Consider the following 27,320-nt stretch of genomic DNA (forward strand, 5'->3'; position numbering starts at 1 on the left):
CCCTGAAAATGGAATCTGAATCCTTGGAATTTGAGATTCTTGGCTTCTGAATAATTAAGGTTAATAGAGTGAACTGGGCAAAGGAGAGCTCAAGTGACCTATTAACTCTTTTGACCCAATCCCCCCAGGCGTGGTATCAGTACTAAGGCAGCTTTCCTACTGGACTAAGCAAAATAAAAACAAACGAAGCCCTTAGGCTTTCAGTCAATCCAGGTCAACCAAAAGGGGAACATTTCTCCTGGCTACCTTAAACTACAAATAAGTCTGTTGAAAGACTGAATTCAGCCCTTGCTTAAGTCCTTTACTGCTTTGGAGAAACTGGAAGATAATGGCCTCCTGAAAGCAGGAGGTATGAAGTATGCACTGGGAGTGGTAGAAAACTTAGAAGGCAGGAGAAAGGGATGCGTAGAGGCAGCTGAGAAAACAAACATGGATTTTTACAAGTTTCACCGGTCTTGGATTATCTTTATTCACAGACAATTAAAAGCTCTATTACAAATATTTCCTCCCTGTAGGACAGGCAGCTAACCAGACATGCATCTTGAGTTGTGGTGAGATGGAAGCTATTACTGTTACTTTGAATTTAGGATTTGTATCTAATTTACTTCCAAAATACCTAAGAACTCCAAGATCAGGATGGGGAGTGATGTTTTAGGGCATCTGAATTAAACAGATGACAACACTTGGACTACAGTTTAATTCTATCTTAAACATACAATTTTTGTTAAAATGCCATTTGAGTTAACCTGCTTTTGTACATTGTGACGATATTTAAACCTATCAGTTACTTATATGTTAGTGTGAATCATTTAAGCAGACAATTATTGCTTTTCTCATTAATTCTTGAATGAGATCAGATACTAAGGAAATAAGAATGTTGGTAGAAGAGGAGAGGTAATTTTATAATTTACATCTTTTGTGCAGGATCATGCTAGACACTGTGGCTGTTAAATTTGGGTGACATTTAAGAATTGAGCGCAGCTTGGCGAAGTAAAGCACAGCGTTGGAGCCAGGATAAGTCTGGATTAGCACAGAGCCTTGCCTTCCTTAATCATTCCACATGTGGTAACTAATATCTCCCCATCCGCCCCGTTTGATCGTTGTTATTTAATTTATTTTGGAACACATTCAGATATTAGAAAGTGGAAAAAGGTTTCAGTGAAGTTTCCCACCCATCTGTAGCAAGACATAAAGAGTTCCCTTTTGTAGCCACACCTACTTCCTTCCCACCTACCCCCTTTCTCCTTAATGCCTGGAAACCATTAATCCATTCTCCATTTCTATAATTTTATCATTTCAAAAGTGCTATATAAATGGAATCTACAGTATATAACCTTTTAGGATTGATTTTTTTCATTCAGCATAATTCTCTGGATATTTATTTAAGTTATTCCATATTTAAGTAGTTTGTTCTTTTTAAATTGCTGAGTAGTAGTCCATAGTATGGATGTACCACAGTTTATTTACACATTCATCCATTGAAGGACATCTGGGTTGTTTCTAGTTATTGGCTGTTATGACTAAAGCTGCTGTAAACATTTGTCTGTAGGTTTTTTTGTGAACATGAGTCTTCATTTTTCTGGGAAAAATGATCAGGAGTGTAATTGCTGGGTCGTATGATAGTTGCTTGTTTACTTTTTAAAAGAAATTGCCAAAATGTTTTCCAGAGCGGCAGTACTCTTTTACATTAGTGCATGTGTATTATGGGCTGAATATTGTCCCCCCCGCAATTCATATGTTGAAACCCTAACTCCCCAAACATGTCACAGTGTGACTGTATTTGGAGATAGGGCCTTTAAGGAGGTGATTAAGAGGGCTTTACCGTGGGTCCTAATCCAGTTTGACTGATGTCCTTATAAGAAAGAAATTTGGACACACATCCTTGAGGGATATGCACACTCAAGCGGAAAGACCATGTGAGAATGCAGTGAGAAGTCAGCCATCTGCAAACCAAGGAAAGTGGTCTCAAAAGAAACCAAACAAGCTGACACCTTGATTTTGAACTTCTAGCCTCCAGAACTGTGAGAAAACAAATTTCTGTTCTTTAAGCCACCCAGTCTGTGGTATTTTATTATGGCAGCCCTAGCAGACTAATGCAGTGAATAATCTAGTTTTTTTTGCATCCTTGTCAGCATTTGCTTTTTAACTTTTAATTTTAGCCATTCTCACAGGTACATAGTGATGTTTCACTGTGGTTTTAATTTGTGTTTACCTGGTGGCTAACAATATTCAGCATCTTTACATGTGCCTATTCGTCATCTGTAGGTCCTCTTTGGTGAAATGTCTATTCATGGTTTTTGCTCATTTTCTCTTTGGATTGTTTGTTGTTTTTGTTGTTTTAGTGTTGAATTTCAAGTATTCTTTCATATATTTTAGATACTAGTTCTTTGTCAGTTAGGTGGTTTGCAAATATTTTTTCCCACTCTGTGGTTTCTTTTCATTCTCTTAACATGGTCTTTCACAGAGCAAAAGTTCTTAATTTTGATGACTTAAATTTTCACTTTTTCCTTTTATGGATTGTGCTTTTGGTATCAAGTCTAGCCTAGCTCTAGATCCTGAAAATTGACTCCTAAAGTTTTAGAAAACTTTTTTTTAAATAAAAGTTTTACAGTTTTCTATTTACATTTAAGTCCATGACCCATTTTGAGTTAATTTTTGTATAAGGTGTGATCAAGGTTTATTATTTTTGTCTATGCATATCCAGTTGCTCCAGCACCATTTGTCTTTCTTCATTGAATTGTTTTTGAACCTTTGTCAAAAAACAGTTGGGCATACTTGTGTTGTATATCCAGGTTCTGTGTTCTGTTCCATTGAGCTGTGTGTTTATCCCTCTGCCAATGTCACTGTCTTGATTGCTATAGGTAGATAATAAATCTTGAAATCTGGTAAGACTGATTCCTCCTGTTTTATTCTTTCTGAAAATTATTTTAGCTATTCTAGTTCCTTTGCCTTTCTATATAAATTTTAGAATAATCTTCTCTATATCTACAAAGAATCTTGATGGGAGGGATTTTGTTAGAAATTGCATGAAACTCAGTATCAATTTGGGGAGAATTGATGTCTTGAGAATTGATATATTGAGTCTTCCAATCCATGAACTGGTATGTTTCTCCCTGTTTTATAGATCTCCTTTGATTTCTCTCATCAGCATTTTGTGTTTTCAGCATGGAAGTATTATACATGTTTTGTTAGATTTATACCTTAGTATTCTGTTTTTTTGGGTGATTATAAATGGTGGTTTTTTTCAGTGTTCACACGTTATTGCTAGTATATAGAAATGCAGTTGGTTTTTGTGTTAATCTTGTATCCCGCAACCTTGCTGAATTCATTGATTAGTTCTAGGAATTTTCTATAGATTCCTTGGGTCTTCCTACCTAGATGTCATCTGCAGAGAGGAGCAGTCTTATTTCTTCCTTTTTGATCTGTATGCCCTTTATTTCTTTTTCTTGTCTTATTGCACTGATTAGAACTTTCAGTGCTATATTGAATAAGATTGGTGAGAGTAGATATACTTGCTTTGTTCCTTATCATAGGGAAGAGCATTCAGTCTTTCACCATAAGTATGTTAGCTGTAAGGTTTATTTTGTACAGGCTCTTTATCAAGTTGAGTGTGTTCCCCTCTTTCCATAGTTTTTTTAAGAGTTTTTAAAAATTTTTATCATGTATGGGTGTTGAATTTTGCCAGTTGTGTTTTCTGCAACAATTGATATGATTATGGGATTTTTCTCCTTTATCCTGGTAATATGGTGGATTACATTGATTTTTGAATATTGAACCTGCTTTGCATCCCTGGAATAAATCCCAGTTGATTATCATCTTTTTACATATTGCTGAATATTATTTGCTATTATTTCATTAAGGATTCTCATGTTTATATTTGTGTCTTTCTTTGGTTTTGGTTTTGGTAGTAATACTAGCTTCAGAAAATGAATTAGGACATGTACCCTCTTCTTCTCTTTTCTGAGATAGATTGTGTAGAATTGATTTTAATTCCTCTCTAAACATTTGGTAGATTTCTCCAGTGAAAACTATCTGGGCTCAGAGATTTCTTTTTTTTTTTTGAGTCTTATAAATGTATTTTCCTTGATAACCTTTGAAGAGCTATTCATATTATCTGTTTCATATTAGGTGAATTGTGGTAATTTGTATTTTTTGAGGAAGTGGCCTATTTAGTCTGAGTTGTCAGTTTAAAGTGTGTAGAGGTGTTTATGGTACTCCCTTATCCTTTTGCTCTCTGCAGTTTATAGTGATATCCCTGTCATTCCTGATATTGGTAATTTGTATTTCTTTTTTTTCTTTGCTCCTTTTTTATCCTGCTTTCTTAAGGTTTTTTGCTCTTCTCTTGAGATGGGAGCTTAGATTTATCGATTTGAGATTTCTCTTCTTCTAATGTATGCATTTAGTGTAATAATTTTTCCTTCAGCACTATAGTTGTGTTCCACATTTTTTAAATTAATTAATTAATTAATTTTTGGCTGCGTTGGGTCTTCATTGCTGCACATGGGCTTTTTCTAGTTGCAGCAGCGAGCAGGGGCTACTCTTCGTTGTGGTGCGTGGGCTTCTCATTGCGGTGGCTTCTCTTGTTGTGGAGCACGGGCTCTAGGCACGTGGGCTTCCGTAGTTGTGGCACGTGGGCTTCAGTCGTTGTGGCTCGCTGGCTTGAGTTCAGGCTCAGTAGTTGTTGTGCACGGGCTTAGTTGCTCTGCGGCATGTGGGATCTTCCCAGACCAGGGCTCGAACCCATGTCCCCTGCATTGGCAGGTAGATTCTTAACCACTATGCCACCAGAGAAGTCCCCCACATTTTTTGATACATTGTATTTTTATTTTCATTCGTTTCAATGTTTGTTTTTAATTTCCTTTGAGACTTCCTGTTTGACCCCATGGGTTAGTTAGAAGAGTATCACTTAGTTTCCAAGTAGTTGAAGAGTTTTCCTTTTATCTTTCCATTATTGCTTTCTAGTTTGATTTCCATTGTGGTCAGAGAGGATACTCTGTGTGATTTCAGTTATTTTTAATTTGTTGAGGTGTGCCTTATGACCCAGAGTTTGCCTTAGTAGTATGGTCTATTTTAGTATATGTTCCTTGGGCCTTTGGAAAGAAATATGTATTCTGATGTTGTTTGGTAGAGTGTTTTATAAATGTTACTGCATCCTGTTGGTTGACAGTGTCTTCGAGTTCTATATCCTTGCTGATTTCTGTCTAGTTGTTCTATTAGTTATTGAGAGAAGGATGTTGAAGTCTCCAACTATGATTGTGGAGTTGTCTGTCTTTTCACTTTTTGCTTCACATATCTTTCAGTTCTGTCATTTGGTACATTTAGGATTGCTATGTCTTCCTGATGGACTGACCCTTTTATCATTCTGTAATATGCTTCTCTGTCTCTGATAATTTTCTTTGCTCCGAGTCTATTTTATCTGATATTAATATAGCCATTCCTGCTTTCCTTTGGTTAATGTTTGTATGATTTGTCTTTTTCCATCCTTTTACTTTCAATCTGCCTTTATAATTATATTTGAAGTGAGTTTCCTGTAGACATATAGTTTCTTGTAGACATCATATAGTTGGATTATATTTTTTAATTCACTTTGCTAATATGTCTTAATATATTTAGGCTATTATATTTAATGTAGTTTTAGATTTGTTAGGGCTTAAATGTGCCATTTTCTTTTTGGTTTCTGTTTATCTCTCTATTTTTCTTTGTTTTGTTCTCTTTCTGTGGGTTACTTGAGCATAATTTAGAATTCCATTTTTATTTTATCTATTGTTATGGATATATCTCTTTATATATTGGTTTTGGTGTTTGCTATAATATAGATATTATATATACATAACTTATTACGGTCTATTGTTGCCATTTTACCATTTTGAGTGAAGTATAGAAACCTTACTTTTCTTTACATCCCTGCACCCTCCCCTCTTTATTATATAATTGTCCTGAAATGTTTACTGTACATTCATTTAGAACCACATCAGACAGTTGTAACTTTTCCTTCAACCATCAAACATAATTTAGAAAACTCAGGAGGACAAAGAAAGCCTATTATATCTACCCATATTTTTGCTTCCTGTTTTCCTTTTCCTTTCCTGATATTTGGAAGTTCCTTCTTTCATTATTTTCTTTCTGTTTAGAGAACTTATTTTAGTTATTATTTTAAGGTTAGCTTGTGGGGGACAAATTGGCTTAGTTTTTTTCATCTGAAAAGATGAAAAGTTTTTTTCATCTTGATTTCCCCCTCATGACTAAAGGATATTTTTGCTGGGTATAGCATTTGAATAATATTGGGCCACTTCCTTCTGGCCTGCATGGTTTCTGATAAGAAATCACTGTCATTTGAGTTGTTTTTTCCTTGTGGGAAAGGTTTTGGTGTTTTCCTGAGTGCTTTCTTTGTCCTAAGTTTTCAAAAGTTTAATTATGATGTGACTTGGCATAGATTTCTTTACGTTTATCCAGTTTAGGGTTCACTCAGCTTCTTGAACCTATAGCTTTATGTCTCTTGCCATATTTCTTCAATTACTATTTCAGTCACCCCCTGTCCCTTTTTCTTTTTTTCTGGGACTCCAGTGACAAAAATATTAGATCTTTTGTTGTAGTCTAACAGGTCTCTGAGGATCCCTTTGTTTGTTTTTCACTCTGTTTTCTTTCTGTTACTAAGGTTGGGTAATTTCTATTCTCTCTCTTGTAGTTCACTGATTCTTTCCTTTGTCCCCACCATTCTGTTTTGAGTCCATCTACTGAGCTTTTTTATTCAGTTATTGTATTTTTCAGTTCTAAAATTTCCATTTGGTCCTTCTTTATATCTTGTATTTCTTTGCTGAGATTTTCTGTTTCTCTTTTGAGGCTTTCTGTGTTTTCATTACTTTTGAGCATAATTGCTCATTGAAGCATTTTCATTATGGCTGCTTTAAGATCATTGTCAGATAATTCTAACAGCATTCCATGTGGCCTCCACTGACACAAGAATGGGGGAGTACTGGAACGTGGGGGCTCATTATCAGATGAAAGTCTTGAATTCCACCTTGGCCTTCTATGACACCACTCTGCTGGGCATGCCTCATTATAACCTTGTGAGGGTGGAAGTCTAGGCTCCCCATTCAGCCTTTGTTGGCATGGTTTTTTGTGTAGTGTTTAGCTAGAGTAGCACTGTTACTGTCTAAAAGTTGTCTGTCTTGCTAGACTGTCCCTACCTGGTCTTTTGGCTAAAGAGAGCAAGCTTTTGTTGGGGCTTTTTTGTCTTTGCCTCTTTTTTTAAAAATAAATCTATTTATTTATGTATTTATTTTTGGCTGTGTTGGGTCTTCATTGCTGTGCGCGGGCTTTCTCTAATTGCATCGAGCAGGGGCTTCTCTTGTTGTGGAGCACGGGCTCTAGGTGCATGGGCTTCAGTAGTTGTGGCACGCAGGCTCAGCAGTTGTGGCACACGGGCTTAGTTGCTCTGCAGCATGTGGGATCTTCCTGGACCAGAGTTGGAACCCCTGTCCCCTGCATTGACAGGCAGATTCTTAACCACTGTGCTACCAGGGAAGTCCCTGTCTTTGCCTCTTGGTGTTGCCAGGTTTTCAGCTGCAAGTCTGAGATACACAAGGCAAAAAGAAAACCCAGGAATCTAACCACTGACTTGTTCCTCAGGTTTTGAGGTTCCTAAGCGTTGGCCTTCGTCTGTCCACCTTTCACAGACTTCTTATGTTTATTATGTGTAATGTCTAGGGCTTTCAGTTGCACTTAGTGGGAGGAATAGGGTGAAGTACCTTTATTCAGTCATCTTGGAAGTAGAACATCCTGTCATTCCTTTTCAAAAACCTCCAATGACTCTCTGTTGCCTGTAGTTGAATATCTAAGTTTCTTAGTCTGTCAGAGACCTTCCCAATCTGTGCACAGTCTTAGCTTTTCTTCCCATTTCCAACTACTCCTGTTTGTCTCCGTCACACCATCATACTGAATTTTCCCCTCTGTTATAAATAGATTCTGTACTCCTATTGTCTGTATATCATGGTCTTCACCAATTTGTTCTTTGGCCTGAAATGCCCCAATCCTTCATCTTACGGTGATGCATCACCTTAACTGGTGACTGCATCATCAGTTGTTCCAGAGGATTTGAAGCTGGAATTATTGTAAAATGTCAAAATAATATGTTCTGTATTATAATAATTACATATTCCTTCTAAAGTAAGGGATTGTTGTAATTTTAATTGTTAAAATACCTACATCACCAACAAATGATTGTGGAGGACCTACTCTTTGTTGAATAATGGACTTAAATGTTGGAATACTGTTAGATAATTTAAAGTTTTACATTTAGTTGAATGACAGTTCTTTCAGAATAAAATGCTATTAGTGCTAAATGACGCCTTAGTATTTTAGTCTGTGTTAATAATTATAAAGACGCAGCCAATGGTTTGGAATCCTAACTGCATATTATGGTCAGTTGGGTAGCTCTGAAACAATTCTTTTGCCTAGGTCCAGACTCCAGAGATTCTGATTCAGTTAGCCTGGAGTGGATGTTTTTTAAAAGCTCCCCAAGTGATTCTAATACATAGCTGGGTTGAGAACCACTGGTCTAGAATCAGGTTATTAAAAAATATAAGTGAACACCAGTGATTTCAGTCACTTTTAAAGTTTTGTCCCAGGATGCTTCCAGCTGTGCAGCTTTGAACTTTGTCTTTCAGTTTTTACCTTAGCAGATTTTTAAAAACCATGTTGTACGTTATATGAAATATAATCTGGTTTGCAAAGAGAAGACAACATTTTGTGAAAATATTTCTTTAGGCACTTAAAATTACGAAGTTTTTTCAAAGATTTATTTTAATTCACTATTGATTTTTTAAAAAGATGGTTGTAGGAACAGTAAGATAATGAAGCAGCCTGTTACACAGTCCATTTAAACTAGACTGACCTTGAGTGTTTTTGGTCAAACACTTAAGATACATAGAAAGAATATAGTATCTTAGCTAGTTGTAAACAAGGAATTTGCTACTAGAGCAGAGAAATCAGACGTTGGTAGTGAATAGTAAGTATAGCACTCTTGAATGTCTTATGTTAAAATTGGTGTAGACATTTGACATCTAGGTAGTTAGTATGTTTGACTAAAAAGGTTAACAGGACTTTTAGTTTCAATAATAAAAGTGGTTACAGCTAAGGAAAGAAAGGCAAGTCAAAGGAAGAAAAAGAAAAAAGAGGTCAGTTAATAGAGGAGAATGTAGAGAAAAGAAATAGGATCAAGAATTCAATTAACTTTTGTGACAACAAAGCCTTTCCTCTGAGGAAGAAGAAATTAGGTGCTCTAGTTCGTTCTTCATTTTAGGGACGCTTACTCAGTTTACTGTATTATGTATGACCTCTATAAGCAAGATACAGAAAGAATTATAAAATGACACTGACTTTTTTCCTACAGTTAGTAATTTATTAAGTAATAAGTTTCTAGTTTCATACAGGAACTGGCATGACTGAGGGGACTACTGCAAAAGAACTGATACTTTATATTACGTTAATTTTAATGAATGACAGTGACAAAGTTATTGGCTCATTGTCAAATTAGTATTAATACTTGTCAGATCTTCTGTTTTTCTAAATAATGTTTTAATATATATTTTAATGGATTCTAAGAATTTTGAAGGAATTTAATTAATGATTCTAGGATATCTAAGGGAAAATCAAGAGAAGACATTAGTTTTCATTATGCCAACAGTTTTCTAGAGGCTTATTAGTATCATTATATGTATAGATTCATTTCAAACTTTATTTACCATGGCTGTATCTTGGTCCTTCTGGTAGGAAATAAAGGTGCCAACTCCCATGGACTCTTTTGTCTGGTGAGCAGGGCTAGGGGAAGTCTCTGTACTCCCAAACACTGAGGGGAAATTTTGAATTTATTCTTTATGCTACTGAAAGTATGCCTATTGCCATTTATGGCGCACGTGTCTGATTACCAGTGCTTCATACGGAAAATAATTACTTTCCTTATTCCTAAAGAAAATAAATTAAATCTTTATGAAAATTTACCACTTAAAATATCTCCAGACTAACTCAGCCATTTGTCTTACATTTATTGAGCTCTTTCTATGCTCTAGACACTGTACTTGGCACTGGTAGGGAAGGAGCAGTTGCATAATAGATAGTAAAATTGGCTCAGTCCCTGACCTTCTGGAGCATATACTTTTTTTTAACATCTTTATTAGAGTATAATTGCATATACTTTTACTAGATGCTAAACTTTATACTTGGAGATATAGGTTATGAAAGAAACATGTAGGAACGACAAGGCAAACAAGGGTTGATCACATGCTAGGTCCCCAAAAATGTTTAAGATAAAGTGACCATCAGAAAGCCATCAGGAAAACCAGGGGGGTGAGGTATAGAAGACATCAATAACAGTTATGATTTTGCATATTTGTATGTAATAGCATTTTCTTCATGGAATCTTTCACATGTATTGTTATGTGATTAATAATTTAAGGATCCATTTCTTAAGATTAGAAAATAATTTTATTTATCCCTGTAATGTATATATTGGAAAGGAGGGCAAGTGAACCATTTGTAATATTTTCCTTTAAATTTCTTTCTGATAGAAAATTATATAATTGGCTTAGTTTTATATCAAGAAAAATAAGATTAAGCATGGTTAGATTTTTGTAGAATTGAGTTTAAATCAGGAATTACTGCATTTAAAGCACTTAGACCAAAAAGATGATTCTTGAACTTAAGTATTATAAAGTAAAACTACTTTTGGTTTTGTATTATTTCATATACATAAGCTTATTTTAGTCCCAGTTCATAACTTAAAAGGCTGTGAACAACAGTGTTCTTAACAAACTACAGAAAATAAAAAATTGGAAAGCTGCATCAGATTATTTGTTTTCTAAAGATGAGTGCAAAATATTAAGTCTAGGGCTTGTTCTTTTATATTAAATAAGAAGCAAAAGCATATGTCATCTCCCTGTGAAAGGTGTATTAGTCTTAAAATTATATTTTCATTTTGTTTTAGCTTTTATTTTTTCATCATGTAGATAAAGACTTTCCTAACATTTTCTACCCTTGAGAACCTATTGTATTCTAAGTAATTCCAAAAATAAATATGACTTGGTCCCTCTGTCAGTGAATCCCCATTCACCTTAGAATGGGACTTACACTGTGTGATAAGTGTAATAGAGATAGTATAAAATAAAATAGTAGCACTAAGGAGGGAGAGAATGGTTACTCACCCTCACGTTGTGTATTGTGTCAGGGAAGGTTTCACAGAGAAGGTGAAGCTAAGATGAGGTTTAAAGAATAAATAGGAATTTCTTTGACTGGATAGATAAGGATATTTCAGTATAGATAGCATATGCCAGAGCACAAGCAATGCAAGAGCATTGCAGGTTCAGAGAACTGCACTTGCTTTCTTCCTGATGAGAAGGGCATGAAGTAGAGCGGAAAGGGCATGATCTGGAGAAGACTTAAGTCTTGTAAAAGGGTTGCCATGGAGACCATTAAAGGTTTTAAAGTGGAGTAGTGAGGTGGTTAATTTTGCAAGTGTGTGAAAGTGGAGAGTCTGGAGTCAGGAAATGGTTTAGAAATTATACAGTTAATTGAATCAATAGTGCTGTTGAAGAGAAGAGGATAGAGTCAGCACGTTATGTAGTCATTTGTATAGAGGGTATAGGAAAAGAAAAACCTCTCAGGTTTTTGGCTTTGGTTTTTATAATATATGTGTGTGGGTGCACAGATATTGTAGGGGAATAATGTAGGAAAGCTTATTATCAGATACTACTGTAATTTTACCTAATTTAAAAATATTGAAATAATTTCAGACTTACAGAAAAGTTGCAGAAATAATTCAGAGAATTCCCCTATACTCTTCTTCACCCCAGATTCCCCAGATGTTAACTATTTACCACAGTCACTCTTCATAAAACAATAAATAAATAAATTTTTTCGGAACCATTTGAGAGTAATTTGCTAAATTATGGCCCTTTGCTCCTAAATCCTTCAGTTTACACGTTCCAAAAAACAAGGATATTTTCTTATATAACCACAGTACAGTCATCAAAATCGGGAAGTTAGCATTGATAGAACACTAAATCAGCTTAATTAAAATTTTGCTGAATTTCCTAATGTCCTTTTGAGTAAAAGAGAAAAAAATTTTTTTTCCGGGTATAGGGTTCAGTCTAGGATCATTTGTTACTTTTAATTGCTGTATCTCTTTAATCTCCTTTAATCTGGAACACTTCCTTGGTCTTTGTGTTTCTTCATAAAAAATTTTTGAAGACTACAGTTTAATTATTTTGTAGAAATATTCCACCATTTGGGTCTGTCTGATGTTTCCTGCTGATTAGATTTAGGTTATGCATTTTTGGCTGGAATACTACAAAAGTGTATCGTGTATCATATCTGAAGGTCCATACTACTGTTTCATTACTGGTGATGGAAATTCTTATCACCTGTTATGGTAGTGTCCTCCAGGTTTTTCCACTATAAAATTACTTTTTTTCCCTTTGTAATTAATAGGTATCTTTTGGGGAAATACTTTGAGACTCTGCAAATATCCTGTTTCTCCTAAAATTTTGCCTAATAGTTTTAACACACAATAATAATTTTTACCTGAATCATTGTGTACTTTTGACACATACCCATAAATCTTTGAGCACTTCCTTCTGTTCTGGCAACAAGGTGTTTCAGAGTTCTTTTGTACTTTCCCTACCCAGTGTTGGAATCTGCCATTTTTTCAAGGAGCCCTGATTCATTTTAGTGGCAGTAGTATTTAGAAATCAAGATCTAGGCACTGTGCTCATTGCTACTGAGAGGTCATTGATTTTTAGACCCTTGTATCAGTTAGGGTTTTCCAGAGAAACAGAACCAATAGGAAATATAAATAAGGAGATTTATCGTAAGGAATTGGCTCATGTGATTAGACTGGCAAGTCTAATCTACAGGGTGAGCTGGCAGTCTAGAGACCCAGGGAGAACTAATGTTTGATGGTCCATTGAACCAATGTTCCAAGGCCATCAGGCAAGAAGAGCCGATATTGCAGATTAAGTCTGAAGGCTGACTACTTGGAGAATTCTTTCATGTTAGAGGAGGGTCAGGTCAGTCTCTTTGTTCTGTTCAGGCCTTCATCTGTTTGGATGAGGCCTACCCATAATAAGGAGGGCAAGCTGCTTTACTAATTAAAATGTTATAATCATATCTAAAAACATCCTTGCAGAAACATTCAGAATAATGTTTAATCAAACATCTGGTCACTGGGCCAACTGACACATAAAATCAACCATCAGAGCCTGCTCAGTGGGCGGAGCTAGGGGATACACACACACCTATATTAAGTGAAAACTATGAGTACATATTACTTTTCTTCAGCCATCATTATGGGGCTCATTGTAGCCTCCCTCCCCACTTTACATATTTGTAACTCTCTTCTCTGACCATGAGAACTCCGGCTCCCATTATCCACAGTTTACTTTTTTATTTGCTCAACCCTAGAATACACAGAAAGTAATTCAGAATTGCTCATCTTTAACACTGTGAAAAACAAAATATTTATTGGAATTCAGTGTTTATTTAGTTTCCTGTTTTTTATTTTTTTTAATTGGGGTATAGTTGCTTTACAATGTCGTGTTTGTTTATAGCCTGAGAGTATTATTTAAAATACTGTGTTCAAAAGTTACTTGGGTTAGTTCTCCCCTCCCCCTTTCCTCTTTAGTGTAATTGTGTTTGTCATCTGAATGCCATTAGAGACATTTCTTTCTGTTTGATTTCTCTTTTAGGGTTCTTTTTTTTTCTCTCTCATCATTGTTTATTTTGTTATTTTTGACAAATGTTATTTTAACATTCACATAGTTCCAAAATTTAGAACTATACAGAAAGAGAAATGTTAGTCATCCCTCCCATGTCTTCTACTCCTTTTCCAGTCCCCCATCCTTTCCATCCATTCTCTCCTACTTCCCATAGGCAATTAGTCTAAGTTTCTTTTTCATCTTTTGTTTCTCTTTCCACAAGATGAGCATGTACATATATATATTCTTCTTTCCTCTTTTTTACTACACAAAAAGTAGCACACTGTGGGCATTCTTTTGCACGTTGCTTTTTCCACTTGTCTATGTGTACTGGATATCTATATTATTTCATAGGGATCTCCATTCATTTTTAGAGCTGCATAGTGCGCCACTGTGTGGCTATACCAACTGTTTATTCAACTGTTCTTACACTTTGGACATTCATGTTATTTCTAATTGTATTTTTCAATAACAGGTAATACTGCAATGAATAATCTTGCATAATATTTGTTTTTATATTGTTGAAAGTGTATCTTCCCCCTTATTTTGTATATTTATGTTTTCTCCTTTTGTTTTTTCTGGATTAACCTTGTCTGTTTTCTTAATTTAAAAAAGTCTAAGGTTTTGATTTGTGAATTAGATAAAGTTTTAGAAATTCTCTACCTCATTAATTTCTTTTTTAATCTTTATTATTTCCATGCTTGTGTTTTCCTTTGTTTATTTTGTTCTTTTTGAATTAGGAATTTATTTTTATTATTGATATAAATTTTCAAGTGTATAGATTTTCCTCTTTTCAGTGCATTAAATGTATCATTTTTTAGAAAATCTGTAATTTTGGTTCATACTTACTTGTGTAAGTCAAGTTGTTTAATAGTAGACAATTTAAAAATTTGGAGTAGAATGCCCTTGTATTTTTGATTCTGTTAGTGATGTGATGTCTAATTTTATTAGACTTGTGATCAGCCTTTACATTATTTCTACTTCATGAAATATACTTTAAGACCTACATATGATCCCCCTCCACCCCCATATTTTTGGTCAGTGTTCAGGTCTACCTGAGGAGGAGTTTTTATTATCGGGGTATAAAGTTTGATATATAAGATTTACCTTTTTATGTTATGTAAGTTGTTTATATTCTCAGTTAAGTTCATGAGTATGTGTTAGTCTTACATATTACTCAAGTTGTTTTTCTGAGTCTTTTTGCATCCCTTGTAGTTTCTGCCTTTAATTGCTGTGGTATTTGAAGCATAAGTATTCTTAATTATTATATCTTCATTGTGTAATATGGCTGTTAACATTACATGTTGCTTCTCTTTGTCACATTTAATGCTTTTTTGACTTGAATTCTTCTGTATCAGGATCACTACTCCTGCTTTTTGTTTACTGTTTTTATTTGCTTAAATATGCTTTTACTATCTCTTTAATTTTTAGTCTTTTTGATTTACCTTGTTTTAGGTTATCTTTTTTTTTAATTGAGGTATAGTTGATGTACAATATTATGTTTCAGGTGTACAACATAGTGATTCACAATTTTTAAAGGTTATATTCCATTTTTAGTTGTTATAAAATATTGGCTATATTCCCTGTGTTGTACAGTATGTCCGTGTAGCTTATATATATTTTTAACATCTTTATTGGAGTATAATTGCTTTACAGTGGTGTGTTAGTTTCTGCTTTATAACAAAGTGAATCAGTTATACATATACATATGTTCCCATACCTCTTCCCTCTTGCGTCTCCCTCCCTCCCACCCTCCCTCTCCCACCCCTCTAGGTGGTCACAGTAAGCAGGCCTCCCACTGCTGTGGCCTCTCCCACTGTGGAGCTCAGGCTCTGGACGCACAGGCTCAGCGGCCATGGCTCACGGGCCCAGCCGCTCCGCGGCATGTGGGATCCTCCCAGACCGGGGCACGAACCCGCGTCCCCTGCATTGGCAGGCAGACTCCCAACCACTGTGCCACCAGGGAAGCCCTAGTTAGGTCTTTTTTTATAAGTTGTATTAAAAAATCATTTTCTGTTAACAACTGTTGAGCTCAATCTCAGTTTTGTCATTTTACGTTTTATATATATACTACTGTATGCATTATGTTATATTTTTCTTTGTTTCTTTGTGATGTGCTTTCTTTGCACTTCCCTTTAAAAAATTTCTTTGGGTATTTTGGATTTATTATTTTTTGTTTTTGTTATAGTAGCTACTTGTGTACTTATGCCTTTTTTAAATGCCCTCTTCCTTGTTTTCTTGTTTAACTTTCTACTGTCCTTTATTTTAGTTTTTAATGGTGTGCTTTGATTCTTACCTATTGCTATTTGAACAATCAGTGAGTTTATTTTGTGTTCTTTTTCTCTCTTCTCCCATGTTTTTAATTGAATTATGTCTACTTTCTCTTCAAACTTAACTGCAACTTTGTTTTGCTCTTAGTTCTACAGTTAAATGTGTTAAATCCTCACCATCAGTCTTTTGCTGAGGTTTCCCAGTCACCTACTGGTAGATATATCTCAATTTTTAGGAGATTTCTTAAGAAGAGCTTGTGGGCACAGTTTTCCCTGAGTTCTTGCATATGTAAAGTTGTTTTTCTATAGCCTTGATACTGGAAGGACAGCTTGATTCACACTTTTTTTCCTTGCTTACAGTGTGCCCTTGTTTTTTATGTCGTTTTTGAGAAATCTGATGCCAGTCTTAATTCTCTTGCCCTTATAAGTTATTTGACCCTTTTGCTCGGTTTTATTTTCCCTTTTACTTTTAAAGTCTAATAGTTTCGTTAGGATATGTCTTAGAGTTTATTGTAGCAGGTCAGTTTCCCCTTCTACCTACTGGATCCTTTTAATATGTATTATTGGGGCTTCTGTTTCTGAAAAGCTTTTTTTGGATTGTAGTTTTAAATATTCTAATGTTTTGTTTTTCTTCTATGGGGACTCTAGTAACACATAATTATATTTTCTTTGTCTATCTTCCATTTCAAACACTTTCTATTTTTACTTCATTATCTCATTTTCATCTTCTTGGTTCTTTTACTGTTTTCTTCAGTGTCTTTTATTAAGTTTTTATTTGAATTTTTTCTTGAGCACCTTGCAATTTGGTCTTCAATTCTGATAGAATTTTATCTTTTTCATTCACCTCTTTTTTTCATTTCTGTTAGCTTTTGTTCATTCTGTTTTTCATTTGTAAGTTTGTGATCCAACGTGTTTTTTCATATACCAAATTTGTATTTAAGGAGATACAATTGAGTTTGGAATGTTTATTAACGTTTTCTGCTTTGTTATCGATTTGGAGGGGTATTTTTCATCAGTGTAATTGTTACGGTTTAATTTTGTAGTAGTTTTATAGAGATGAAAATTGCTCATGCCTCTGCATTTATGTGAGCAAGGCTGATGTTTTAGGGACTTACGAGAATACTAATTTAAGAGTACCCTCCTCCGTTACTGTAGCAGAGTACTTACCTCTGGTAGGTGAAAGGATTGTGTGTCTTTCAATTTGCTTCAGTGGTTGGTTGATAGATATTGATATCAAGGAAGATTCCTGGGAGCGGGGAGGATCTTCAGGATGGAGCTCAGGAAGGATGATTGTCTTATTTTTAGTCCCTTTAATTTTAAGCATTGAAGCCAGTGTAATGAGCTTAAGCTAAAATGGGATTTATTGAAAGCTGGGATTTCACCCTACACAGAATGGCAGCTGGGCCCTCTTAGGTACTAAAACCAGGGTGAGAGGTAAAGCAACCTGCTTAAGGTCACACAGCTGAAAAGGGGCAGAGTTAGGATTTGACCCCAGGTCAGTCTGACTCTAGTTCTTAATTATGACACCCTTCTGCCTCTGCTTATTTTCAGGGCTTCCACAAACAGTACAGAAGTCATTAAAAATGGGAAGTGCTGCTTTGTTGCCTCCTACCTAACTGGTATGCTTTGTACCAGAAGCAGGGGCCACTTCAAGCAAGCCCTTTTAAACTTAAATCATTTTTCTGTAAAGTAAACAGTTCCTCACTTTAAAAAATTTGATTTTGTATGTAGTGTGTTCCAATAAAAAAGTAGTATTCTAATTGCTGTTGCCATAGTCTCCCTTCCAAAATATAGGATTAGTTGATGGCAGACATGATATTGCTTCAGTTATTCAAAATACTTGCTGTCAGAAGCTTCTTTTTGGCTGTCCAGAGGAATCCCAAAGTTTCTTCTGTGGTTGTTTTGTGGATTCTACAGATCAGATGATCTGACAAGTGAGATGTGGATGCTAGAATCAGGAGCCATCTAAATATTGCAAGAGAGAACTAGGAACTGGAAAAGTATTTATAGGTATTAAAATGAGAAAGTGAGGTAGAGGAGGGGCTGATGGTGAATGCTGTAATAAAAGTGAAGATGCAATTTCAGAAAATGAAAAAGTGTTCATTTAAATAGTGACTTTTTCCAAGTGTTGAAAATAGATAATGAAAACTCACTTAGGCTATAAATGTAGTAAAGTTAAATAAGCCATTTCTAAAAGCCAAAATTTAGAGTTGGCTCAGCATAAAGAAGGCTTTATAAAATGCCTCTCTTCATTCCTGATCCCGATGGGCCAGGTCCCAAGATGTTTCAGTAAAGGTCCCTGAACTATGTAATTTAATATTCTCCTCAGAGTAAATGCATGCTCTTTTCATAGTGCTTTGTCAAATTTAAAATTATCTGATTGTTTTTACCTTGCTTCTTCTCCTTCTTCCTAATTATTCTGCCCAGTGGCACTTAAACGAGAAAGCTGGCAGGATTGTGAGAAGGGATTTTATTCAATGAATATTTATTGTGCATTGGTCATGTGCCAGGCTTTCTCCTGGGCAAACAAGTGGATGCATTCAAATGGCTGACTTAACACCTACTTAAGATTTCAGAAATAACTTTTTTGGCTCTGTTGACTGTATAGGTAAAACAAATTGTTATTAAATTGGAACATGCTCTTAAGTGTTAATATGTGTTACATGCAAAACCTTTGGACTCTCTTTCTTTTCTGAGTCAAACAGTATGGTACTTAATTGAGTCTTCCATCTAAGAGATCTTCCTGTCTTCTGACCAGCCACTACGTCACAGTGAATGCCTGTTGTGGACTTAAGTTTTGCTTTTCTTAGTAATTTAATTTCTTATAAAAGAGTATAATATAGTGATATATAAAAGAGTATGAAAGTGAGAGGGAGACTGCTGAGAAAATGACTCCAGTTACAAAGTGAGAAAAACCTAAAGGGACAGGAAACAAAAGTCTCCAGTGCCAGTGCAGCGGTGAAAGCAGGGATTCCACCTGCCTATCTGCTTCTTTGTATCTTCTGGTTATTTTGTGTGTCAGAATTGGTCTCCTCCTCAGCAATTTTACATGGGGACCAAATACTCAGATCTTTCTACATAAAGAGCTTTAGGATATGTTGGTGAATATGTGAATATTTTTTAAAATTGTATGTAGTCTGTTTCCTGTTTCTTCTTGATTTTGAAATAAAATATTGCTAAATGTAAAAAAAGTAAAGGATTGTAGCTTCCTCTTTTACAGTATTGGTATGTTTAAAGACTTAGTTTTCTTAATTTAATCATGGACATTTTCAAACATACAAGAGCAGAGAGAGTAGTAAAATGAACCACTGTTCACCAATCATCTGTCTACTTTCAACAGTTGTCAATGTGACCAATCCTATTTCATGTATGTTCCCCATGTATGTTCCTCCCCATTATTGATGCAGATCCCAGACATATTTTGTTTGTAAATATTAAAGTATCTGTCACTAAAAGATAATTTACTCTTTTTAATAAATATAACCTTACTGTCATTACATCTGAAAAAGTGAACAATTCTATTTGAGAGGTGTTAAAGACCTTTATTATTCATATCATAATACAGGTCACTGTGTTAAACAAGAGCATGAGAGGTAATGTCACTTAAGCCTTGGACTCAGCCTTAGGTTTAAATGCCAGTTTTGCTGCTTTTCAATAACTTCATGACCTTGGGCACGTTAACCTCTCTTCATCTCACTTAGCCTCAGTTTCCTTAGCTGTTAAATGGTAATAACAGTAATTCTAGCCTCATAGGATAGTTGTGAGGTATAAATGAAGCAATGAACATGAAGTGATTAGGATACTGCTTTGTATATAGAACATTCTCAATAATATTAGTCATTGTTATTTTATTTGGAGGTATAAGGAAATATACAGATAACTAATTTCACATTCCACCTTTTAGTGTAGGTGATGTTTCAAAGTGATTTGCATTCAGTGATCCTCTAAGCCTTTGACTTTTAGGGAATGCCGAAAAGTCTTAGTATTATTTTAATTCAAAGGTATATTTTACACTTTTCTCAAAAGCAAACAGTTTGTTTTAAGACATGTGATACTGTTGAAAGCAATAAATATTTAAACTTTACTCAAATCTTGGATATTTTTATGTGTGTTGGTATGAAAACTTTGAGATACCCTGAGATAAGACCATTATTTATAAATCTCCATATAGGTTAAAAATAAAAAGCAAATCTAAATGCCAGTTTACCTAAAGTGATAGTTTGGGCAACTGTGAACATAAAAGTGGTATCAATATTATTGCTTACACTCTCCTTTCTTCCCTCTATTTAATCCATTTAATCTTTTTTCTTATCTTACTCCATCCAGAATGTACAATGTTAAAGGAAATTTGTCTTTGCAGCTGAAGTTCTTTCATAGTAGTGTGTTCTAATTATAGTGGAAGTCAGGGGATAAAATGCTCAGCATATGCAATTCATTGTACAGACTTTCTGGAACATAATGCTTACACATCTTTAGTTTTTATTTTTTAATACTTAAAGTGCTCATCACTTTCATGCAGATTTTCCTGATTTACAAAATGAGCAATTCTGTTTTTTGTTTTTTATTTTTTGTTAGCTTTATTGAGGTAAAATTTATAGCCATAAAATTTACCCAGTCTAAGCGTACAATTCAGTGATTTTAAAAATAGATTTACAGAATCATCACCACAGTTTGATTTCACAGCATTTCCATCACCTCAGAAAAGAATCCTCTGCCCATTACCAGTCATTCCCCATACTTACCCCGCCTCTAGGCAGCCACTAATTTACTTTGTCTCTATAGATTTGCCTCTTTTGGATATTTCATATAAATGGAGTCATACAGTTTGTGACTTTTTGTGTCTGGCTTCTTTCACTTAGCATAATGTTTCAAGGTTCATCCATGTCGTACCATGTGTCTATATTTCATTCCTTTTTATTGCTAAGTAATATTCTATTATATGGATGTACCATGTTTTGTTTATCCATTCAGAATTGATGGACATTTGGTTGTTTCCATGTCTTTAGTGTTTTGACTAATACTGCTATGAACATTTGTGTGTAAGTTTTCACGGGGACATAATTGTTTTAAAAAATTATTAACATATGTAGAAATAATGGTTCTCTTTTATTCATGTGTTTTAAATTTTGATTTTATTATGTGACAATATAGTGGAGAGAAGCTCTGTGCAGGGTTTTAGGAGTCTGAGTTTCATGTTAGTACTCACGTGCTTTGTGGCCTTAGAAGGGTAAATCTATGTCTGTAGATCTCAGTTTCTGCTCTAGATTGAATATTTGTATCCCCCCAGAATTCATATGTTGAAAACTAATCCCCAGTTGATGGTGTTTGGATGGGGCCTTAGGAGGTGATTAGTATTGAGACCCCGGAGAGCTCCCTTGCCCTACTACCGTGTAAGGACAAATGTAGAAGATGGCTCTCTGAGCACCAGGAAGTGGGCCGTTACCAGACACTGAATCTCCTTGTGCCTTGATCTTGGACTTCCCAGCCTCCAGAACTGTGGGAAATAAATTTCTTTTATTTATAAGACACCCACTTTATGGTATTTTCATTATAACAGCCTGAACGGAAATGTGAGAAATAAACTTCTGTTGTTTATAAGCCATTCAATCTATGATAGTTTTATTATAACAGCCCAAATGTACTAAGACAGTTTCCTTATTAATAAAATGAAAAAATTCAAGTAGATGCTCTCCATGGTTCTAAATCCCTGGTTATAAATCTATTAATTTCTGTATGACCTCGGGCAAATTATTTAATTTCTCTGTGCCTCAGTCTTCTCATCAGAAAAAATGGGGATATTAATATAACTATATGTTGTTCTGAGGATGAAGTAATATTCTTGGAACATAAAAAAATGCCAAGATGTATTAAGCTATGTGTAATATGTTTGTGCCCATTTTAGTTTGTTGGAGCAAGAAGGCCTTAGTGGGAATGCTTTGGCTGTGGCCTTCGTGGAGAATCAGTGGTAGTAAGCTAGTAATTGGTGGAGGAAGGAAAATTTAGCTGCTAATGATAGGTACCATTTATTGAGTGTTTAACATTCTGGAGTATACTAAAGACTATACATACATTAGCTCACCTAATCCTGGGTCCTGTGGGTTCGGTGATTATGCCCATAAAAGAAAGCAAAGGAATTGCCCAAACCACCTAGCTAGTAAGTGGCTGCCTCAGAGTCACACCCTGGCTCTAAGACCATGATGTTTACCACTGCACCAGACTGCCTTTCAGGGAGAACAACTCTTTGGAACAGAATCCCATGGCAGAAAGGTCTTCATCTGGGGAGGACTTTGCTTGAGAAAGATATCTAGTATTGCTAACAATCCTGCTGAGGGATAACAGGTGCTGGTTCACAGTTTTCCGTATGTCTTATATTACTTTGTTCCATGTGATTGTGATGTGACATTTTAGTTACTGAACAAGTTAAAGGAATTGCAGTATGTTCAGTATTGTTTTTGTAGTTTTACCTCAAAAATACATTATAATATACATGGTTTTTTTAAATGGACTTTTAATCTGATGGAAGACAACTTTCACGTGTTCCACTGGCTTCTTTCTACTTGGGTAATGCCATAATAATTTCCATTTTTTTGAGCAGTTTTATGTCTCTTTAGTTAACTTAAATTTTTTAAACTTTCTTTTGTACTATATTTTTAACTTTTTTTCCAGTGTGGTGTTTGGTATATACCAAATATTTTCATTATATAAACAAAAAAACTTAATAGTGCCAAAGCCTTAATTCATGTTTTATATATAATTTCATTTGAACAAAAGTACTCTTTTGTATATGTGTGGTATCCAACATATAAACAATTTGGTACTAAAAATTAATTTGTATGCCAGTTATTTAGAATTAGGAACTTGATGATACATATGAACTTCTGTTCAAATCTGTTAGACTATTATATGTCTGAATTAGATTTAGCCTGAGATTAGCTCAATGAAAGGCATGTATGTCTTTGCCAAGTGTAGAGGAGGAACATTTCTTTCTAGGATAAAGGTCAGTAGAGAACAGGTTTAGTGATGACCCAGAGAAATTGTGAGATAAAGAGGAAGGGAGGAGACACCTATAGCAGGTCAAGAGAGGCTGGGATCTAGAAATAAGACCGTGAGTTTGTAAAGTTATCACGTGCTTCCCCTGTTGATGGAGGAAGACCTGTACCCAGGCAGGGGAACTCAGTGAACACATCCATTGCCCTGGGGAAGGAAGCCATGCAGGCTTCTTGGAGTGCAATACTCAGATGCAGAAGCCGTGCAGGAAGAGAGCTCACCTCAGAGAGCTGTGACAGCAGGTGAAGAAGCTCAAGCTATAGGGTACTCTATAGCTGGGGATGCCAGAAATACCTTTACCTTATTGGAATTCCATCAGCCTGATTCACTTCTCTAAAGCAATATTCCTTTTTCCTTTTGCTGCTCCAGTTTTGGTGAAGGAGGATTTATCTGTAAATCAACACAGACAAGAAAAGCCAAAGATTTGAAAAAGTCATGGAGTAAAGGACTTCTTGAAGCTGGACCATCAAAACTGAAAGTTTGCCGCTGCTAAGGGTTTGGTAGACTAGCTAGAGAGGTGGGGAAATCCTTAAAGAACTGACTTCCCTTTGACTTTGTAGATATTGGTGTGTGGCTCCTGTGAAGAGGGGGCAAGGCAGAGAGGGTGATGTAGGGGTAGCTGCTTATGTTGTTTTTGAAAATAATTTTTAAGTGGTAGGCTATCATTACCATAGCTGTTGAATTTTTGACGTTTAAATACAGTGTAGGACTTTTCATGTCCAATTGGACCTTCAATATAGAATTTTCTCGTCTTTCAAGGTAGATTATATTTTCATAGAAACCTCAAAACTTTCCGTTTCCTTCCTCCCTCCCTCACTGAATAAACTAGGTCCTGATCCATCTGTAAAATACTTGATATTTCAGCTTTCAGTTTTATTTAGAAGAATTACTGTTTTGGATAGATCTGTATTTTGATGAAAGTTAATAATTATTTTATCATTTTCATTTAAAGTCTGTCCAAAAGGATTGTTTTTCTTTCATTTAGAACTGTCAATGTTATTGTAAAACCAGATTAGTAATTATACACTGGCACCTACAATAATAAAAAAATGACAGATATTTTCACCTGTTGATCTGCTTTACTGATATATTTTCCTAAAGTTGAGTAATGTTTATTTCTGCATAATTTTATATATGGATACATAGTGTGATGAGCCCAGTTAGGTAGTAGTGAGTACCTATGTGTGCTTGTTTGTTTTCATCTAGGATTGCTCTTGCTCTGTCAAAATAGTTGAAGGTATTTCTAATCTGAATTTAAGGACAGCTATAGTATTTGTTCTGAAAATGCAGGGCTGAGGAGCCTGCATTCTGATTTTGTTCATTGCCGTTATGTGTCTACATGATGTAGACTCATTAGAGATGATTTAGTTAGCCTTAGGCTATCTTAATGGGTTTTCACTGGTTGTTAAAAATGCCTCTTCGAAGAATCTAACTAAATTTTCCAAATAAACTGGTTGATTTATACTTATTGAGAGAGGAGTTCCAGTGTACCCACTCATATCATCAATTACAGTCTCCTATGAAGTGTAATTTGCCCAGTCTTGATTAAAAGGCCTGCAGTTCTCTTTTCCTGCTCCTTAAACACATCCTCTGCTGCCCTCTAACGGCTGCCCATTGGTAGCACCCATTGAGGTCCCCCTTACCATCATCATAGACCTGCCTTCCTCTGGCATCCAGTGATTTACGTAGCGGCTGGATCCGTGGGTGAGTGTCCCAGTAGAAGGAGCTGGGAGGAGCCGCTCTGAAGGAAAAGTATGCACAGGTGGTCTGTGATCACACCACAAGGTGTTGACTGTCAGGTAGTTGTGATAACGTTAGGTTTCCTAGGGTGTGTTTCACTTTACTGTTGGTCTCATATGTTTGTTCATTTGTTCATTCATTTATCCATTCATTAATCAGATATTTTTTGAATGCCAAATATATCCAGTGCCTCGCCTTGACTCGATCTAGTAGGTGCTTATTGTAGATTTGTTAAATGAGTGAATGAATGAGTAAATAAATGTAAAGATAAATAGGACTTGGTCTCTAACTACTTAGTTGCCCCAGTTTTCCTCTTTTAACTCTTCAAGGTCTTGAGAAGTTCAAACTAGAAGATAGATACAAATATCAGTTGAAACTTAGTCTCCTTACATTTTTCAGAATTTCTCAGAATTCATCATCCCTAACGTAGGATTCTGTTTTTAGGTAGGGTTTATTTTGCACCTAGGGACGATGTTAATTTACTTTGCTGTTTCTTGCTTTTGGTTGAAAGCAACATGCAGTCCTGGTTGCACATTTTCCTTTATGTTCACCAGTTTCCAAGGCACTTCACCTGCTATAAACTCTGGCTTTCTGCTTCTTTTATGTATTATAAATCGTGACTTAAAATAGATCATTTTAAATAGCCATATATGAAATATGACATGTTTGTGTTAAGCATGTTGTGAATTTTCTGCCATTTTTTTGGTCTGCTTCACTTGGCAAATTTTTTAAAAGACATGTTTTCCTTGTCACTTTCCATTGATTCATATCAGGTATATGTCTGCCACTGACTTCATTCCTTGTTTGAGAATATAATTCACTCAGATATGTTTAGGTTGAATAAGCTTCTTGTGAAGAATAATGATCTATATCTACCTACTGGAGAAGAGCATGAGCAGATACCTCATGTTATTGAACATTTATTGTGGTGATGGTAGCGGATGGTTGTATTGTCTTTTGCAGGATTTTCTCTTTATTTTGTGTGTTTTGTACATTATTCTATGAACTATATAACTAGAAATAGGCAGATTTTTTTTTCTTATGGCTGTGCTAATGACTTGAAAAATGTAAAACAAATGACTTGCAAAACCACATTTAATTGGAACTAGTAGTACAGTAATCATTACTTTTTATTATCCATCTCTTTTATGATAACAATGAAAGAGATTGATGTAAAGGAGACTGTAGAAGGGAGGAAGATATAAAGAGTAAACATTACAGCTTTCATCTCTTGACTGCTTCACATTTTATTCATCAATTCGTTTGATATTGGCCCACACAGCCAAAAATCTATATTTCTCATTAAATTACTTTTTCATCACTTTCAAAATGTTCTTTAAAAAAAAAGACTGTTGGATTAAAAAAAATTAGTATTTTGCCATGCTGAGGTGGTTTTGTGAAGTCATGAAAAGTTTGGAAAGAGCATGTGTCTCAGGAAACAGTGATGAAATGTAAGATTGCTTCTGGGTACTATAGTTTGCCAAGGTTAAATCTAGACTAGAGATTGAAACCATCTCCCTTTTGCACTTTAAGTATGTGGAGAACACAGTGGTGAAAAATTTGGCACTTGCTGGCATAAAATTGATAACCTGACTTGCAAAGCTTAGATAACACAGATATTATTCAAAGGATTACCTGCAGCTATCATTTCTTATGCCTTAGGAATTCCAGAGGTTCTTTTCTCTTGGGTACTGGTTAATTAGGTTTTATTGTGGCAAGGCTTAATCCTCAGTGTATTGATGGACATTTTCATTCAGAATAAATGGCAACAGATTGGGGAAAAAAAAACCTACAAAGAAGAAGCAGCGGTGCTGAGTGTTTGCAGATAAGACCTACCAAACTCTGAATTGCAGTTTTGCTTCCTGTACCAAGTTTCTCCATTGACTAAAAGAGAAGGCTGCTCTAGCTAAAACTTAAGCAGAAAGCGGTTCATTAGAAAGATGTATATAACTCAGAATTTATGAGAAGGATGAAGAAATAGGCTCAGAAAATAGGAAGGACACAAAGGCAGTTGAGAAGTTGTCTGGAGCATCCCATTGACAGCCTAGATCAGCAGTTCTCTTGTTACTAGGTTTCGGGGGGGTCTGTGAGTTCAAAACTATTTTAATAATAATTCTTAGTAATGCCCCTTTCACTGTGTTGACATTTACACCGATAATGCAAAAGCTAGGACTCCATCTTGTTCAATTGGCCAGATGTCACTGGATATTTTCAGGGCTGTTTTATTGGTAAGCTGATCATGTGATATGAGAACATCATTACTGGAACCAGATTGCCTGGGTGTGAATCCTAACTTCCCCAGTTACTAGCTTTGAGATGTTGGGCCACATTTAACCTCTCTCAGCCCCATTTTACTTTTCTATAAAATGGGGTTAATAATAGTAGTTATCTCATAGAAATGTTGCAAGGAGTAATTAAATTAATATAAGTAAATCATTTAGAACAATGTATGCCTTGTAATAAACACTCGGTAAATGTTAACTTGCTTAATCATCATTATCAGACTTTTACATCT

The 27,320-nt window shown here is 35.3% G+C and overlaps 1 protein-coding gene across 2 annotated transcripts in view; it reads left to right on the forward strand.

The window, feature by feature from the left end:
• SESTD1 (SEC14 and spectrin domain containing 1) overlaps positions 1-27,320 on the forward strand; it is a 137,388-nt gene that overhangs the window by 14,248 nt on the left and 95,820 nt on the right. The gene's annotated exons all lie outside the window — the stretch shown is intronic.

Source organism: Neophocaena asiaeorientalis, unplaced genomic scaffold (genome assembly GCF_003031525.2).
Source record: "Neophocaena asiaeorientalis asiaeorientalis breed wild unplaced genomic scaffold, Neophocaena_asiaeorientalis_V1.1 scaffold113, whole genome shotgun sequence".
NCBI classification, from domain to species: Eukaryota; Metazoa; Chordata; class Mammalia; order Artiodactyla; family Phocoenidae; genus Neophocaena; species Neophocaena asiaeorientalis.